Genomic DNA, 16551 nt, shown 5'->3' on the forward strand with positions numbered 1-16551 from the left:
AACTGAGCTATTCGCTGCTCTATGCCCACAAAACAGTTCTATCACTGAGAAACTTAGTTTACTTCTAAACTTTCAAGTTCATACCCTTTTAAGACCTTAGTTTGAATTGATACCAAAGTAAGGGGCAGGATTGTGTAGTATGGTTATGGCCTTAGAACTCACCACCTGGTTTTACTTTTACACTCCGCTAAGGAACACTAATTAGAAGTGTATTGATTGGTCTTCATAAATCAATCCCTCATCTGTAAAACTGAGGGTAAATGATAAAATCTAGATTAGTTAAGACAGCTAAGTAGAACTGTAATATAAAATCCAAGAGACACAAATTTCATATTTTCAATAAAAAAGTACATTTTAAAAATAAACAATAACAAGCACTGCCAGAGTATGAAATCAAAATATAGTATGGATCTCAAGATCTGGCTCCTGTCACAGAATCAAATGTTTTTTCAAGCTATTAGATAATGATAAAAAAATCAATGGTGGGTCAATACTAGGATTGGGAGAATAAAGAATAGAAAGTATTACTGCCTCAGAAGCAACTATCCTTGCACTTTTGTTTGAGTGGCCTTTAAGACATCTGAGGGCAAGAATTTTTCATAGAAACTTACTTGGCTTTAAATATTAAAATTTATACTAAATATTAACATTTAATATTTACAGAATTTATTGCATTCTATAATATGCCTCATAATTTGTGTCATTCTCTCCAGAATCCTATGAATTTTAAAAATCCATCCAATTTAAAGATTCATAAGAAGAGGAGAATTTAATCAAGTATAGTGTGAGATGAGTTGGTACCTAATCCCAATCTAGACAAGATATGTTGTGCTATGTTCAAGTTTTATCCATTTACAAAACAAAACCACTGACAATCCTTAGGAAGGGAAGAGACATAAGTGGGTGGTTCTTGATAGAAAAATAATGAGTGCTAATACAAGGCCAGACAGAAGAAGAGGAACAAATGTTAGTTGGGTGGGGTTAATATTTAAAGAGGAGCTTACAATCAGCATGTTAAACACTTAAAAGATCCAGTTACAGACATGTCTGGTAAAGACTAGGAGACACTGAAGTTTAAGCTGAGAAAAACAGACTTAAAAATTCAAATGATTTGCAGTACTCAGACTGCATAATCCCTCCACAGTTATAAAATTAAAAAAAATTCACTTTAAAAATTACATTTGATTCAATTGATTGCACACACATACATGTGGAGGAATGGAGTCAGTTCTGTTCTTGTTAAAAAGCACTTTTAGTTATTCCTTGAAAATTCACTGAAGCATTGACAGATACTAAATTAAAAATTTAGTGGAAGCCAAGAATATAAGTAGTCTTATACAGAAACCAATCTTCACATCACCCACAGTATATTCTAATTGAGAACTGGGAAAAAGAATACAGTAAATGGATGGGAGTTTACAAGCAATAGGATAGAGATAACACAGGAAGGGGGAAGGCAGAATGGCCCATGCATTAGTAAGTTGAAATGATGTTTCTGCACTCCCCATAAAAGATCATTCTATGGTTCTTGTAAATCTGTTTGAAGTTTCATTGAGAAAAGCCCAGAAGCTTCACATGGTGTTGTAGGAGTTTGTTCTTGTTTATTATGGAGAATAGAATGCTCAAGAGAATGAGGGAAAATAGCTTGTGACAGAAAACTTATGGATATGCATGATTATTAACTTTTATCTATGTTGTTTAGCAGAATTCATGTAACATATTTTCACTTTAGTCTTACTAAGTAATTTGAGATGCATATAAACTCTAAACATTCACTTCAGAGTATAAAGTAATAGACATTTGTATTAACAGTTTCCCAGAGAAGTTAGGGACACGTATACAACATGACAAGTGGTACTTTAACACTTGAAACTGGAGTACATCTCTGCTATTCAATGGCACTTATTAACTGTGAGGAAACACAGCTCTTTAGTGCTCTTTTAGTGTGTGTGGACTTCAAGGAGTGGTTTTCTCCTCCCACGACGTCAGTCCTAGGATGAAACTCGGGTTGTCAGTTTTGGTAGTCAGTAGATCACCTTACCCTCTGGGCCATCTCACCAGCCCTGATTTTACTTTTTCTGTGTAGCCTTGGCTCCCTGGAGCTCACTCTGTAGAGCAGGCCTCAGCTTCTGAGAGAAGGGATTAAAGGTATGTGCTGCCACCACCACCACCCGGCCAGCTTTGATCTTCATAGTTCTAGCTAGACTGCAATATAGCATACATATGTTAATATACTAACTATTTTTCTTCTCTTTAGTCTTGCCAATTCACTACTCTCCCTGGTGCACAAAAATTGAGTGCTTGTTCTTTTTTCACTTTTGCTTTATTTGCTGGTGTAATGTACTAAAATTCCAGTTTAAAAAAATACTCAAATGTATAACAGTGTGCATACAAGATTTTTTTGGGATATGGCAGAAGTGCAAAGTTAAAAACAAAGTGAAATAAACGACAAGCTCCTTTCTAAACAACTCTTAAAACACAACTACTGTTTTTCCAGTGTCTATCACAATAAAGAACTGCAGATCTCAATCAGTTTAATACCCCTCACGTCTCATTTTGTCGGGAACCACTAACTGTTGGTTTAGAGAGACCATTCCTAAACTTTTACCTCTATCAGATATTCCTGGGAATAGTAATTTAATACGTGTTTACGTCACATAATTGATGAGTATGCTTGAAACATCTGCTAATCAAACTCAAGTTTTGTAGCTTCAAGTCCTTGCCTAAGCCCGAATACAAATGCAAGGTTCTCACAAGCTGACATTCTCTTCTCTAATCTTGATGCTGTTGACCTATTATCGACCTCAGTATTGTTCGGTCGTGCCGCTTACAGTACAGTCCACTTTGCTTCGGTTCCTCTTCTGGACGTGTTCTTTACTTACCTGGTCTGACTTTGTGCCGCCCCACCCTTGCACAGATCACAGATGCCAGGCATACTTTCTGAGTAGCCTGCCATTCTGGCAGTCCCGGTACGAGTGGCCCAGGTGACAGTCGGCTGATTTCGGGGCAGCAGATGAGGGCCCCAGATCTGTGCTGGTGCTCACTCTTCAGCCTCCGGTTCCTCTACTGGGGCTGCCCCAGGTTTGGCGAGGTCGGTCTGCCGCGGCCAGAAGGTCGCGCTCACCTTGGGGCCGTCAAAGGCAAGCACCGAAATGCCTTCCAGGGTCAGGGAAGGACAGACAAGTTGCCAGTCAGGGACTACGCTTGCCGACCGAGCCGCGCCCGTCCGGCCAGCCCAGCCACTTCCGGATCTGCGCAGACACCTGAGTCACCCCTCCCCCGGCTGGCTGTTTCCCGGCGTGCTCTGCGGCGGAAAGGCCCAGTCGACAATAACAAACCCCACGGCGGCCGCGACCCAGCCCTGCCAAGCTCTCTGTGCCTCGGCCGGCGGACTCGGGTCCCCGCGCGGAGCCGAGGGGCCGGAGCAGCGGCTGCGCCCGACTCCCATCCTTCCGGGCCTCGCCGGAGTACTCGGCGGCCCGGCGCCGACGGTTGTGTCGGTTGGCGGCGCCGCAGGGGCGGTTGATAGCCGCCGCCGAGGCCAGGGCGGCGGCAGAAGATGGTGCGGAGGGCCGCCGGCTGTGTCGCTGCCGCGGGCGGAGGAGGCGCTGCCGGGTAAGTGCCGCCCCTGCTCCCATCTGGCGGCGGGCTTGGCCCGGCCGCTCAGCACCTGACGGGTTCGCCGGAGCGTCTGGCGGCGCCGGCTCGGAGGGTCGCCGCGCCAGTCCTACAGGGACCGTGAGGCCCGCTGGCCGCTGACAGGATCGCGGGAGCGCCAGGACGCCGGTGCTCACCCGAGGCCTGAATCGCGGCCTCCGTCTCCAGGGCTCGGTGCTCTGGAGTGTCGGGCTCGGGAAACCGGAGAGGGTTTGGGCCAGGGCCGGAGTGCCCAGACAGGAGGAACCTAGAGGTGATGCCTTTGTCCCGACCCCGGAGTGCAAGCATCGGTGTAAAGTTACTCCTTGGAATGACTCAGCCTCGCTCACCCCACAGATGGATTTGGGGTGGGGGCTTATGGGGGGGTACCAAAACTTGGTACAAATGACAGCTTTCGAACGTGCTGTCTGTACTTTCTCTACAGAGTGGTGGATGTGCTATGGTGACTGTTTATGGTTTCGTAATCCTGTCCTTTCCGTCATGAGTCTTTAAAATGTGATAATTCCATGAACTGGTACATAGGACTGATGCCACGAAACACTCGTGGACTCACTTATTGATAAAGTCCCTGCAAGACTTTGTTGGGTGCGGATGTTGACAAGTCTATTATGAGTGTTAAAATTTGTCCATTTTGCTAACCATTTTCTGTAAAGAATTGGTGAGACTTACTTATCTGAGGGTTTGCAAAGCTAGCAAGCAGTTTAGAAGCAGCCTAAAAATGAACCAATCTGTGTTCCTAATCAAATGTTGGTACTGTATTTCAGTAGATGGTTTTTTTTTGGGGGGGGGGATTACTGGATCTATAAATGGACTGTTGTTATGTGTGAAATATTTTATTTAGTCTTAGTACCAAATACAACGCAAATCATCGCTTTCCAATTAAGTTTTCGTTATGTTTTTTAGCGTTTATATCTGTTTTAAACGTTAGCCAAGGCTTAGAACGTAGCTGCTATATTCATCTCAACATTCCAGGAGGCTGAGACAGAAAGATGGCTTTAAGTTATTTGAGTTACACAGTAAGTAAAGGTGGTCTTGGGAATCATAGTGAGAACATGTCTTGAAAAAAGAAAAACAAAATAAGTGGTATTTACATAGTTATGCCATGGGTGTGTCAGGCCCATAATGTATCATTTACATTGATAAATCTATTAATATAATTGGTTAGTGGACTTAGGCAAAATTTAAAAATTTTGTTTTATCTTGAATTAGGGAAGACAATGAAGCAGCCCTCTGCCTGGAGAGAAGAGGGTTTTCTTGGGGTGGGGGGGAGATGGAACAGGCGGCACTCTTTATGGCAAACATCAGGGTTTGAATGCACAGCAGATTGACTTTACACATAAATCCATAAAAGCAAGAGGACAAAAGATAAAAGAACTGATGTCTCCCCCAATTGTATTTGTTTGTTTTGTTTCTTGCCTTGTTAGTGTGTACTGCTAGGGCTAAAACTCAATTTCCAGCATGTTCTGTAAGGTGTAATATCCCTGAGCCACTGTTAGACCTGAGGGGAAAAAATGTTTCAACGACTGGTTGATTAAGAGAGCTTTGTTTAGAGGTGTACATTGTAGTTGAGGTTGAACTTCAGCTCTTGGCCCCCTTTTGCTAAGACCTGACACATCTCAGAGTAAGCTTTGGTAAGTATTCATTAGTGATGCTTTGGTAATTAATTATTCAGCAGCAGGCAAACTCCAGTCTCTTATCATTCAGAAGAAAAGTGAGAACATAAGTGAACATATAAGCAAGCCAAGATTAAGAAGTGTGTGTGTCTGTATTGGAGGGTGGGTTTGAAATTTTGGATAAGCTGTCTTACTGTCTTGAGAATTTAAGAAGCTATGTCTGCTTGACAAAAGGACCCTTTTGGAGGTATGAGAGGGAGAAGAAATAAAAAATATGGAAGGCTCTGATTAAAGGCATATTCCATGAAAAAGGTTACTAAAGATAGAATGCCAAGATTGAGAGGTGGTAGTAGTAGGAAGAGGCATTCTGTAGACATTCAAGGTTTTTTTGTTTTGTTTTGTTTTTGTTTTTTTCTCGAGTCAGGGTTTCTCTGTGTAGCCCTGGCTGTCCTGGAACTCACTCTGTAGACCAGGCTGTCCTCTAACTCAGAAATCCATCTGCCTCTGCCTCCCAAGTGCTGGGATTAAAGGCATGCCACCACGCCCGGCTGACATTCAAGTTTTATACATAGTAGTTTTTTTTTCCCCCCCAGACAGGGTTTCTCTGTATAGCCCTGGCTGTCCTGGAACTCACTTTGTAGACCAGGGTGGCCTTGAACTCAGAAATCCGCCTTCCTCTGCCTCGAGTGCTGGGATTAAAGGTGTGCGCCACCACGCGGAGCTGTAGCTTTTGTTTGTTTGTTTGTTTGTTTTTTAATGTGGCTCACATGGACTCTGCATGTGTAAAGGCACAGAGTTGAGTGTCAGTCGATACAGCAGGTCTGGGAAACAGTTGAACTCGAATGTGTTCCTCACATGTTGATTGATCCTACAAAGTACACCTGTAAATAACACTGAAGTAGAGTAACATAAATCTCATACGTGTGTTTAGATAACCCTTGGGCATTTTAAAGAAGGAAAAATGACCAATATCAATTGCTGGTTTAGAAAAGAGGTTAGGGAAGCAGGCTGTGGGATGTTAGGTTATGCAATGTACTCTTTAGATAAAACCATAGTACTTAGCACATTTCTCTAGTATTCTTTTTGCATTATGGACCTAGGAAACATAGTTTGCTTATCATAAAACTGATCATTGTCTAAGGTCCTAAAATAAAAGCTTTTTCCTTTTCCTTTCACCCTTCTGTTAAGTTCAGTGAGCCTGCAAGTGTGTGCAGAACTTGAGTGGTCATAAGCAGACTTTTATTAGTAGTTTCAGCTTTCTCAGATGTTTAATGAGCGCCCTCAAGATTACTGATTTTGCTGGATTTAATTCTAATATTATTGACTTGTAATTATGAAAACAAAAACGTAGTAGTGATCTGTTTTCATTGTTTGAGACATTAGTTTTTCCTTCACTATCCATATAAAAATTGGTCAGTAGCTGCCCAAAGAATATGTATCCAGATTATAATTCACTACTATTCTGTTCTTCCCATAGCCTTTGGTGACAGCAAATGACATTTGATACTGCCCTGTGTTTATAGTCTTGGTCTGATAGAGTAAAAGCTAAATCAGTATTATAGGCAATTTGGGTTTTGTTTCATAGTTAATAAATATACACTGTAAAGTAAAATATACAATTAGAAAATGTTCTCTGAAGTCATGGATTTTATATAGTTTTGATGAATTAGATAAGATGCCAGAATGAGTAATATGTTAGTGCCGTAGTGCCAAATTATTTCCATGTTATGCAGTTTAGGTAAGATACATGATAGTATGTATGGCATTATGGTGGAAACAAAACTGAATATCATTACTTGTTCTTTAATCTTCACATGTACTGTGGCAAATTGACTCATAAAATAAATGTAATTTTTAAAAATTTGGGGGCTGGAAATGTATCAGCAGTTAAGAGCACTCACTCCTCCAGAGGCCCCCAGTTCGGTTCCAGCACCCACATTAGATTGCTCACCACCTGCTGTAAGTCCAGCTCTAGAGTGATCCAACACTGTCTGTAGAATGAAAGAGAGAGACAGTCACAGACCAACACTTTTTTTTGGGGGGGGGGTGGTATTTTCCTTATTTACATTTCAAATGTTATCACCTTTCGAAGTTCCTCCCCTTCCTGGAAACACCCTATCCCATCCTCCCTGCCCCTGCTTCTATGAGGGTGTTCATCCCCCCACTCCCACCTCCCTGCCCTCTGTGGCATCTATCAAGCCTTCATAGGACCAAGGGACCTCTCCTCCCACTGATGCATAACAAGCCACCCTCTGCTACATATGCAGGTGGAGCCATGTGTACTCCTTTGTTGATGGCTTATTCTCTGGGAGCTCTGGGGGGTCTGGCTGGTTGATAATGTTGTGCTTCCTGTAGGGTTGCAGACCCCTTCAACTCCTTCAGGCCTTTTTCTGACTCTTCTATTAGGGACCCCAAGCCCAGTCTAATGGTTGACTGTGAGCATCTGCCTCTGTATTTGTAAGGAGGCTCTGACAGGGCCTCTCAGGCGACAGCCATCAGACAGACACTCTTAACTATGTAGACCTGGCTGACCTCAGTATTATAAAACCAGATTATTGTGTATATGCATGTGCCTACTCTACTACTTTAAAAGTATTTCTGTTCTGTTTTGGTTACAAGCATGGTATATTAGTTATCTCCATGTAATGCTTACCTGAGCATGCTTACCTAGTGTCAGAGAAGGCAAATACTTAAGATATGAACATTTATGAAACAGGTTTTCTTCGTGAAGAAGATGGCAGTCCTACTGTTTTCTCCTGGTAGCTGTATATGGGGTACATCTGATTTGCAGAGGGTGACACCCAGTTGTTGGTCTGGGCCACCTAAAAGGGGGTACATCTGACTTGCAGAGACTAACACCCAGTTCGTTTTTTGTTTTTGTTTTTTGTTTAGATTTATTTATTTTATGTATATGAGTACACTTTAGCTGTATAGATAGATGGTAGTGAGCCTTCATGTGGTTGTTGGGAATTGAATTTAGCACTTTGGCTTGCTCAGTCCCTGCTTGCTCTGGCCCAAAGATTTATTTATTATTATAAATAAGTACACTGTAGCTGTCTTCAGATGCACAGGAAGAGGGCATCAGATCTCATTATAGATTGTTGTAAGACCCCGTGTTGTTGCTGGGATTTGAACTCAGGACCTTCGGAATAACAGTCAGTGTTCTTACCCTCTGAGCCACCTCACCAGCCCTGACACCCAGTTCTTGGTCTGGGCTACCCATATGGCCTTTGTGGTGAATGTTATTTTCATTGATGCAGAAACCAGTCATCATCACTCAAGAGTGGTAGAATTGCTAAGAACTGCAGTTTGCAGAATTAGAAACGAGATAAAATTACTTCAAATTGCTTTTCACCATGAGGCCTTTAGTTTGCTTTCTTTAGTAACATCCAGATCTTGTGCTCTATTAAACTTGAAAACAACTTGAAAGTATTTCTATTCCTAGCAACCAGTACCACGCCTGGATTATTTAGATCTCCCCCATTCCTACCCCAACCCCATGTATTCGGAGTCTGAGTGTTTACTTTGAAAATCTTGAAAACCTTGAAATGTAAGAAAGCCAATTCTGAGGTTTTCCTAATTTAGAAAGTTGGTGGTAAGGCTAGAGGGGTGGGCCTTATTATCACAGTGGTATTTGTTCAAGAGGAATTTTTAAATTACCTCAGTTGAAAAGTTGGCTGGACAGTTAAATTAATTTTGAAACAAATTCTCACTATGAAGCTTTGGCTGGTTTGGAACTTGTTACGTAGACCAGTCTGGCCTCCATCTCTGGGATTTTACTACCTGTACATCCTTGGGGCTGGGATTAAAGGTGTGCAGGTGTGTACTGCCACACCTGACAAAGCAAGATGAATTTTTTTCTGAGATGATTTCTGATTATTTTGTATAAACATGGAAGTCAAACATCACCCATATATTCTGTATAAATGTAATGGGATCATTTTTAATTAAAGATTTTTGTTTTAGATTGTTTTATATGGCATTGGATACCCTGGAATTGGAGTTGTGGAGAGTTAGGAATTGCCATATGGATGCTGGGAACATTGAAAGAACAAGTGTTCTTAGCAGCTAAGCCATCTATCCAGCTCTTCCCTCCATCGTTTATAGCCAACTAAATGGGAAGGACCACCTAAATTGCTGGGCTACACACCCAGCTCAGAAATAATGTTAGGACCATACTTGGACTTAAAAAATTTAGATAAGCAGAGATTGGAGGAGGGATTTTTACCTGGCCTAGAAATGCAAAGGGTTCGTATAGTTTTCTTCATGTGTGGGATCCTTTGATGATACTTATGGAAAAAGGAACTGGGGTGAATTATGAAGCTATTAAACACTGAAGCTTAATACCCACCACTTTTAGTGATTTTTTTTAAATACACTCCAGGACACTGTAAAAGATTCTAATGTACATTATTGTTCTCCTCCTTACCAACTCCATAAATGTATCATTGTCAGTTTGAAGATCATAAACTGAGATGCTAAAGTTATTGAGTCCCAGTGAAGTAGATAGAATCTTAAATAGGGATTAATCTTGTTCCAGACACTACCTTTCTAGGTTAATTATGTATCAGAGTTGTCAAGTACATAAATGTATTGGGGTTGCCAACTTTTTTTGTTGTTGGTTTTGTTTTGTTTTGTTTTGTTTTTCGAGACAGGGTTTCTCTGTGTAGCCCTGGCTATCCTGAAACTCACTCTGTAGACCAGGCTGGCCTCGAACTCAGAAATCCACCTGCCTCTGCCTCCTAAGTGCTGGGATCAAAGGCGTGCACTACCACGCCCGGCTGGGGTTGTCAACTAAAGGAAGTAAGTGGGATCATGTAGGTTGCCTTCTCTAGAATTGCCTTTTTACTTACTTTGCAGAGTGATTCCGTGAAAAGGAAGAAAAGCCTGCCTTGAAGAGAGCAGGGTTTAGCTAACATTATAGTACATGAATGGTAGCTTCAGAGAAGGCAGGGAAAGACAATGAGAAGCAGAATTTGAGGCCACCTGGTAGGAATGTTGAAGGAGTGGAATAGAAAGGTAAAAGAGAATTTGCATCTAAAGGTTCTGCCATGATGGACAGAACTAAACAGAAATGAGTTTGGATACCAGGAGAATGATAGTTTTGTCTACAGTAAAATGAAAGCAAAGATTCAAAGGAAAGGCACCAAGTTGAAAATTGGATGTTTTGGCTGAGTATGGAGTTCAGCAGTTTATGTGGTCTTGGTTTTTTGTTTTTATTTGTTTTAGACAGGGTCTCATGCAGCTCAGCTTGGCCTTAAACTCACTGAGAATAACCTTGAAGTTATGATCAATCATCTTGTCTCCAGTTCCCAAGTGTTATGGTTACTGGGGTATGCTGTACCTGGCTTATACAATGTTTGGGAGTGAACCCAGAAATTTCTCTATACTCATCTGGTCAAGCTCTTTACACAGGCAACCTTTTGAAGGCAGTTACACTGTGATGCTCAAGTGTACTTCTGTGTCTCAAGTCCTAAGATTCTTGACATGCACAACTGTCTCTACCAGTGAGCATACACTGGACTCAATCCCCAAAACAAGGGAAAAAAAATACATTAGAAACTTGTCTAAGTTTTAACAGTAGGATTTGCAGTTGGAAAGATTTAACATTTGCCAGTACTATTTCTGAGTATGAGACAGGTCTGAATTGATACTGACATTGCTCCATATGAAAATTATTTCTTGGGAAATAGGTCTTTTCTTATCAAATGAAAACTGGTAGATGAACCCAATCAAGGTCATATAGCAGGGCAGAGCTTGACTATTGGTTTTCTGAGTCATCTGTTTTTATTCTTCTGTCTCCCTAAAGATAAAAATTAGAGGAGTAAATATGAGTTCCCATTTAGGGGAGACAAGGTGAAGCAGAACAACGTAGTGAATTTCAGGACAGCTAGGGCTACATAGAGACCCTATGTATGTCATCAAGCAAGCAGACCCCCCCCCCAAAAAAATATCAAGCAGCAGGTGTAGGAGCATACACTTAATAGCATCCTTAGAAGACAGAGTCAGGGGGGGTCAGAAATGAACTTGAGACTTACCCTGAGACTCTAAAAACAGACAAGCAGTTCTTTGTGCATTTTTAGTACACAGTGCAGGTTAAGTCTCTTTAAGAGTTAAACAAACTTATATTCCTGCCAGTATAGTAGGTATGGTGGGTGGTACAGACCACAAAGAACGGGGATTAGGGGTTCAAAGTCAGGCTTCCTGGAGTACATGAGACTGACTTTTTTTTTTTTTTTTTTTTTGTCTCAAGAGAAAAAAGATAAGAAAGGGGAAGGAACAAGAATGAGGAAAAAAGCCAATGTGCATTGTTTTTTACCTTTTCAACACTTAATAGTTAGTGGCAATCTGAATGCTAAAAAACAGTGTCTTGTACCCATCTTAGTTCTCATTTTTAAGTTTAGTTTGCACATCCTGATTTTTTTTGATTTTGGTTTTTCGAGACAGGGTTTCTCTGTGTAGCCCTGGCTGTCCTGGAACTCAAACTTTGTAGACCAGGCTGGTCTCGAACTCAGAAATTCAGCTGCCTCTGCCTCCCAAGTGCTGGGATCAAAGGTGTGCGCCACCACGCTCGGCTTTTTTTTTTTTTTTCCTATTTTTTGTTTTGAGATAAGATTTGACTGCATAGTTCAGGCCATCCACATACTCCAGGATATTTGATTTCCTGTATGCTGGGGTCACACAGGTGCTACATCATCCTAGTACTATCATTTGAAAACAAAAAACCTTCTCTCCTCCAATTGAAATTCTAAAATTCACTAGGATAAGCATGACTGACATGTTTTGGTATTTCTCTCTAGTGTTTTCTTAGTGAAATATAATTTTGTGTTATTGACTGGAAACTAATGACAGGACTTAGGCAGGTGGTCAATAAATAGGAGTTGGGGTGCGGAAGAGACGGCTCATCAGTTAAGAGCACTTGTTACATTTCTAGAGGATACTCAGGTGATTCTTAGCACCCACATGAAGGCTCAGCGCCACCTGTGACTCCAAGGGGATCTGACACAGCTTCTGCCCTCTGAAGGCACCTGGCATGTTTGTAATAATGCAGGCAAAACACCTATGCACAAAATAAAAATAAGTTTTTATAAAAAATGAGTAGGTATGGTGGTACATACTTGAACTTTGACCTCAGGCAAGAGTCCTGAAAGTTTAGAACTAGAGATAAGAAGTAGTAGGCAAGCAAGTGTGCTATTACTGTATATAGTCTTCCAGTTATAATTCCCTCAGCAGTTCATTCTAGGAACTGTTTACAAACATTTACACTGTAGTAGATTAAAACACATAGGAGGCTGTATGTCAGGTGAACATTATTACACCATGTAGATTCAGGACTTGTTACTGAGATTTGGCTATTCATGGGATCATTTCCCCAAGAATAAAGAAAAAAATGACTATTTTTTTTATGCTAGTTCTGAAAATTAAAGGCAACAAACAAGTTTAGTTCATAGAAGCAACTCATGGAATTAAGGATTTTTACATAAATTAAGGGCAGATGTATGAAATGAATAATGAGCAATTCCAAAGTCACAAGTTAATAAGAGCACTAACTCTTAATTGTGTGTGTTGAGGTCAGAGGATAGCATCCTCTCTCACCTTGTGCTCAGCTACTGTAGGTGGCTGCTGCTGCATTTCCTTCCTGAGCTCCCTTGCCAGGCTGCAGTTGTTTTAGGAGTTAGTGTGTGAGGTAATGTGCTCAGTGAGGATACTTAGTTTCTAATTGGAGTTGGTTTTATATATGCAGGTTTCTGGATTTGGTTAATTGAAGAGTTTGTTGTGGGCTTACAGTTTGAGTGGGTGAGACCATAACAGAGAGCACGACAGCAGGCAGCCATGCACGGCACTAGAACTTTATTCTAGTGTACAAGCCTAAGGTAGAAAGTTGCCATTTTTAAAAATCATACCTTCTTTGTGTGGATTCTTGTCTTTTCCTTCTTAGGATAACATTTGCATACCTCCTTTCTTGATATTTAGTCATTTTGTATGTTGAGGTCTTTTTTATAAGGATTTTTTTAAAAAGATTTTTATTCATTTATTATTATAAGTAAGTACACTGTAGCTGTCTTCAGATGCACCAGAAGAGGGCATCAGATTCCGTTACGGGTGGTTGTGAGCCACTGTCTGGTTGCTGGGATTTGAACTCAGGACCTTCGGAAGAGCAGTCAGTGCTCTTACCCACTGAGCCAACTCACCTGCCCCCGAGGTCTTTTTTTATATAAATTTTTAAAAAAGATTTATTTATGTATTTTATATAAGTACACTGTAGCTGTCTTCAGACACACCAAAAAGGGCATCAGATCTCATTGCAAATGGTGGTGAGTTCTGTGGCACATTAAGATGTTCTAAGCATATGTGATTGGGATATTATTTTGCTTTAGACTTTTAAATTCAGCCAATTTTAATAGCCCCCTTAGAAACCACAATGTTGAGTGTTCAGTGAGTATACCCAATTCTAAAGTTAGAAAAGGCTCTGAAGACTGTCTCTACTCTGGAGACAGACTGCAAGCATAGTGATCCGCAGACCCTCACCCCCAGCTCCTGATGAGCACCTTTTCTGGAATAGCTCACAAACTTAGAAAAGCACTGTACTTAACTACAACTTTTATTATAATAAATGATACCAATTAAAGTCAGGTTATTGCTTATAGAGCTGAAACCCTACAGCTTCCGAAGTCGGCCTGCTCACTTTCTGAATTACTCAAAGCATTATACCTTTCCTTCTTCTGTCATGTTTTAAGCATGTTCTCCCAAGCATTTTGGAGTTCACTTTTCTAAAGCTTCCTACTTGGTTCTGTGGCTACTTGTCTGCCTTGTAGCTGACTTCCATGCTCGGTTAGCTTAAATGGCATAGCCTTTTTCTTTACTCCCTCTTCCAAGCAGCTATTGACATTTACTTGCTACTGTGAGATTTTTTTTTTTTTTTTTTTTACTTTTCAAAAAAAAGAGGGGTAAGTAGAATTTAGAATTTGGAAAGAATCCAAATTTGGAGACTGGGACTCTTCTCTTGCTGTCATCTTCAGTCTGTAATACTTTGTGGTGTCAGGAGGTCTTCAGTTCCTTTAGTCATTAGTTATTTGAAGCCCATTAGATGTAAATCCCTGGGCCTAGAGATTATTTGCTAGATGGTGAAGACAGAAATCAGATCTTTCAGAAGAGGATGGTTCTTCACCACAAAGGCACACAAAGCTGTTTCGCTGCCTTGCTTTTATTGATGCTATGAAAAATACATATCCTGCAAAGGGCTATAGTCACTGTTGATATTAACATTTCCAGATTCATCTCCCCCAGACCCGTGTAGTTGAACTAGGACATTGGCAAGCATTTCTACTACTGAGCTGCATTCCTCTGAAAATGTTTTGTTTTGTTTTTAAATAGTACTAATATTGAATATAAGACCTGGCTGTGCCGGAATTGCAAGTGTGTAAGTGCCAACTTCCCTAGTTCCAGCTGCTATGTGGTTGAACTTATGTAGAAAACTGACTTGGGTTCAGCCCCTGGAATTTTTATTTGTTGTATTTCTAATTCCAAGCAGGCTAAGTACCTTCTGAGTCTTCATTTGCAAATAGAAAAAAAGTAGTAATATTATCTTACATGTTGTGATAAATGATGCAATGTATATAGAGCTATTTAGTATAATGATTGTAACAGTCTCTTGGTGAGAGCAGTGATTGCTAACTTTCTGTACATGCATGTTCTTGGATGTGTGTCGCGTCCACTCTCGACCAGCAAGAACGACACGACCACCCGTTCTTCTAACAGCAGTTTATTCAGCAAGCTTCAGTCTTCATCTCTCGCGTCATCTTTTTCTTCTCTCATCTTTCTCCCTCTCTCTCGAACCCCGGGCCTCTCACTCTTATATACTTTCAGTCCCCTTCCACTCACAGCAGGCCACGTCACCTCACCAGGCACGCAGCTTCAACCAATCAGGGCGGCAGGGGCATGTCTCCACCAAATATGGACTTGTTTAAACCGAGAGCATCATGGTGCACCTGCGCAGCTCTTAAGATGGTTGTGGCTTATTTTCAGGTGTATGAGGAAGTCAGGTGCAAGTCATAAGACTTAGCTGCAGTCCCAGGCGCCATCTTGGGACTGCTGCCACACCTGCTCCTCACATCTCCCCCTTTTTTCTTCTTTTTTGGCAGAGAGAATGTCTGTCTTAGAGGGCCCCCTGCAGCATGCCCCTGACCCTTCCTTGGGAGACAAACAGCATTGGTTTGATCCCTGTCTTAGGTTGGTGACACGCCCAGGGAGTCTTATCCGTCATTGACTACTTCTCTGTCATGCCAAGCCACACTTGAGGAGATTGTCCTGTCTGCATGCAGCAGGTGCACCAGAAGGCCAGGACGCTGATTAATCTATGGCCCGATTTTGATTGCTGCAAGCAAGCCTCATGGGTGAAGGTAGAGGTCTGATCCCCAGTGTGCAAGCATAGGGGCCCTACACAAAACCATCCCTTGAGCTCATCACCCAGAGAGGTCTTGGCCAGCTCCCGTGTCGTTTTTCCTGGGGGAAGGGAACTAGGACACTGAACCTTCATGCAATCAGACGTGACTTCCACAGGATGCAGTAAGCTATCCTCTGTGCAGTGCTTAGCCTCGCAACCCACAGCATAACGCAGCATTATTCCTTTAGAGCAGCAAGCCAAATCTGAGGAGATTGTCCCACCTCCACTGCGGCAAAGGCCTGTGCCACCTTGGCGGAAGTGCGGGCCTGCACACACTGCACACATACACCAAACACACAACACACAAACTATTACAAGCATACATCCCAGGGCTCCCATCAGCCCTGAGGCAAGGGATCAGTGCAACTACCATTCACCCAACATAACAACCATACATACAAGGGACACTGCCCAAGGTGGAAGGAAATCAGGAACACTCCTACAAAAAGGAAGGGGGGGGGCCATCTAGGTTGGGAGGGTATAGTGCCATTGCCCTTGGATATACTGGCAGGCCACACCCCTCGAATCCAGGTAGTATTAGCCTTTAGTAGATACAGCTGAACACAATCACTCATCTGTGAAATATTTTGATCATCTGAAAACACAACAATCCCTTTAGCTGCAGCAGCATAGAAAAAAGGCAATTGTAGCGAAGCATTAGATGTAAAGAATTGAGGAAACACTTGAATGCGTCAATGGCATGGGTTTCGGGAACACAGAGCTCTTCAGTTCTCACTAGCAGGAGCATTCCCAGCCACAGGAACATCCACGTCCTCATAGCTCTGCTTGTTTTGAATTGCTCTGGTCAGCCATTCTGGGACCCACAGCTGTTGTCGG

The 16551-nt window shown here is 41.8% G+C and overlaps 1 protein-coding gene across 2 annotated transcripts in view; it reads left to right on the plus strand.

The window, feature by feature from the left end:
• The first annotated feature begins 3323 nt into the window (after positions 1 to 3323).
• The window catches only part of Rb1cc1 (RB1 inducible coiled-coil 1), a 62080-nt gene continuing 48852 nt past the window's right edge, over positions 3324 to 16551 (plus strand). Inside the window, exon 1 of one of the 2 annotated variants that reach the window (XM_021181217.2) lies at positions 3324 to 3615. The gene's annotated coding sequence lies outside the window, so the exon portion shown is untranslated. The remainder of the gene's footprint in view (positions 3616 to 16551) is intronic. The other variant, XM_021181334.2, reaches the window with a different exon arrangement.

This window comes from Mus caroli, chromosome 1, assembly GCF_900094665.2.
Source record: "Mus caroli chromosome 1, CAROLI_EIJ_v1.1, whole genome shotgun sequence".
NCBI classification, from domain to species: Eukaryota; Metazoa; Chordata; class Mammalia; order Rodentia; family Muridae; genus Mus; species Mus caroli.